This window comes from Canis lupus, chromosome 27 (assembly GCF_011100685.1).
Source record: "Canis lupus familiaris isolate Mischka breed German Shepherd chromosome 27, alternate assembly UU_Cfam_GSD_1.0, whole genome shotgun sequence".
NCBI classification, from domain to species: Eukaryota; Metazoa; Chordata; class Mammalia; order Carnivora; family Canidae; genus Canis; species Canis lupus.
Genome location: NC_049248.1, coordinates 38,913,955 through 38,917,251, shown reverse-complemented (window position 1 = coordinate 38,917,251; position 3,297 = coordinate 38,913,955). Strand labels below are relative to the sequence as shown.

Sequence of the window (3,297 nt, the reverse complement as noted above, 5' to 3'; positions counted from 1 at the left end):
TCCATCACCTTTGAACATTCAGAGTATACAGTCTGTCACAGAGCTTTAGCTTTATGTTGTTCACTCTTCCCTGTTGTAAATCCTGACTCCCCCACTGGATTATAAACTCCAGGAGGAGTTTATAGCGTGTGTTCTCTAAACACTGATGATCTGAGCACCACCTAAGTGCCATGGAGCAGATTTGAAGTTCAGAATCATGTTCATGCAATAGAATGGAAAGAGATCTTGAGAACATTTCTAGAAAATCCAAAGCTAAACAAACACTCTCTGCCATAGTCATAAACATCTCTCACACTCCTAGAGACAGACATGTTACATTTGGGATGACCTGGTGGCTCTCTATATTCCCCAACTCTCTCCTCTTCCCAACCTCCAACATCCTGAGTCTGTAACACCAAGATGATAGAATCTTTAGGAGGATTAAAAAGTAACAAGGTGGAGGAAGGGTGAAGAGAAAATGGGATGGATGGATATTTTTTAAAATTTAAATTCAATTAATTAACATATAGCATATTATTAGCTTCAGAGGCTGAGGTCAGTGATTCATCAGTCTTATACAACACTGAGTGCTCATTACATCATGTGCCCTCCTTAAAGTCCATCACCCAGTTACCTCACCCCCCACCCCCCTCCCCTCTAGCAACGCTCAGTTTGTTTCCTATGATTAAGAGTCTCTTATGGTTTGTCTCCTTCTCTGATTTCATCTTGTTTTATTTTTCCCTCTCTTCCTCTATGATCCTCTGTTTTGTTTTTTAAATTCCACACATGAGTGAGATCATATGATACTTGTCTTTCTCTGATTGACTTAGCTTAGCATAATACCCTCTAGTTTGGATGGACATATTTTTATTTAGAGAAATGTGGAAGTGTATTAATTTATCCACTCTGTGCCTAACTTCTGAAAAAGATTTCAGTGGGAAAAGAAATGGGATTGCAATACCTCCTGACTTTCACACTTCAAGCACTGAACTGTGTGTGTGTGTGTCTCTGTGTGTGTCTGTGTATGTGTGTGTTTAGTGGTGGAAAAGAAAGGATTCCAAAGCCATTGGTGTCATGATGCCAAAATATCCAGATGAAGAATTCAATCAATTGTGCAGATGTTACAAATACATAATGCCAAATATCCCAATCTGTGGAAACATCAAGGTTTTTTTTTTTTCATTAAAAAAAATATTTTGGCAGGGTACAGTTGCAGACTGATTTGCTAAGCTTAAGAGCCAAAATCACAACATTTTCTATCCAAAGTTACCAGGTTGATATACTCTGTAAAGGGTTTTTAGTGTCCCAAAGATTTATCTTTTCTTCTTTTCGGTTACTCTTCAAGCAGGAATTATTTTTCAGACTTTTATTACTTATTTAATTTAATCAGAAGGGGAGCATAAAAAGATAGACAAAATAGACAAATCCTCAGATATTGCTACAGAAATAAACATTGTATTTTTTAAGTAGTAACGTCAGGACAAATTTTTTTTTTAAGATTTTATTTATTTATTTGAGAGAGAGAGAGAGCAAGCATGAATAGGGAGAGGGGCAAAGGGAGAAAGACAAGCAGACTTCCTCCTGAGTTTGATTCTGGGGTTTCTGGAATCATGACTGGAGCAGAAGACAGTTTTTTAACCAACTGAGCCACCCAGGCACCCAGGACAAAAATTTTTAAGAGATTTTAAATAGTCTTAAGGAAAAAAAAAATGTACAGGACATCGTGAATTAAGGTTTCTTAATCAACACATTAAGTCTTCATAACATAACCTCTGAAACCCTGTCTGTTGCTGGAATGCTCTAATCTGGCCCCACCTATCCAAGTCCTTAAATATCTGACTCCGATTCCATAGTCTACTCTTGCTCTCCTACCAGTGACCTGACACCAGAGTTCCATTGGGAATTTTGTATCTTGTTAATCCCACCCAGCTCCACACCCTTGCCGTGTTGAATCACTGCCCACACTGCAAAACTTATGGTCATCTATCTTCTTCCTTACTCCACCCCAAACTGCTCTTGGTTTTCTCTCTCCCTACCCAACCTCCCCACAGTCTCCTCCTACCTGAATCTTTGATTATTTGGGAAGAGGGGAGGCAAAGAACAAAGGTCCTCCACTTTCACTTCTGAAAGAGATAAGGTCCTCTTCAATCATGCTACCGTCTATATTTATTTTTTTAAATATGTCACTATGATTAAATAGACAATCAAGTGTTATTGCTAAGTCACCCATTACTATCTTTACCCATTACCAATTTACTGTGACATTTTAAAAAAATTTTGTCTTCCAGGTCATTTCCGGGTGGTGCGGGACCGAGTGGCCAATGGCCTGCAGAGTAACATGCCTAAGTTTTATTGTGACTACTGCGACACATACCTCACCCATGACTCTCCATCTGTGAGAAAGACACACTGCAGTGGTAGGAAACACAAGGAGAATGTGAAAGACTACTATCAGAAATGGATGGAAGAGTAGGCTCAGAGCCTGATCAACAAAACAACCGCTGCATTTCAACAAGGAAAGATACCTCCTACTCCATTTTCTGCTCCTCCTTCTGCAGGGGCAATGATCCCACCTCCCCCCAGTCTCCCGGGTCCTCCTCACCCTGGTATGATGCCAGCCCCCCATATGGGGGGCCCTCCCATGATGCCAATGATGGGCCCTCCTCCTCCTGGGATGATGCCAGTGGGACCTGCTCCTGGAATGAGGCCACCTATGGGAGGCCATATGCCAATGATGCTTGGGCCCCCAATGATGAGACCTCCTGCTTGTCCCATGATGGTGCCCACTCGGCCAGGAATGACTCGACCAGACAGATAAGGAGAGACAGGAACCTCTTTATATTCATTTTATATTACTTGTTCTACTTCACCAGGAGATCATGGTGCTGTGACTCTGGGTGTTTTCTAACAGCATGACAAGGAAGATTTGCTTCCCCTTCCTATCGAGAATAGTTTTTGCAGGGGAGTAGTGAGACAAAAAAAAAAAAAAAAAGGCAATTTTCATTTGTATTGTGAAATGTGAAAATAAAATTGTCAAGTGTTTTAGTTAAAAAAAATTTTGTCTTCCAAAAATTTAATCCTAGATATTAAAACTCAAAATTCTCAAGCTATTTTTCATAACTAAAACCACCTTTGAGATCACTCAGATGGCCCCTGAAAAATTACAAATATTGGTTCTTTCACCTTATAGAAAGAGACGTGCTAGAAATAATTAGGTCTGTTTGATGAGTTGCATGGGAAGAGCTGTCAAATCAGGAGAGACACTCATTTCCATGTTAACTTGGTATAGGGAAAATTTTATTAATATAAATTTATGAG

General features: G+C 39.8%; 1 pseudogene; it reads left to right on the top strand.

Annotated features, from left to right (window-relative positions):
* The first annotated feature begins 2,295 nt into the window (after nt 1-2,295).
* LOC100688220 lies at nt 2,296-2,948 on the top strand (annotated as a pseudogene).
* Nucleotides 2,949-3,297: the final 349 nt, after the last annotated feature.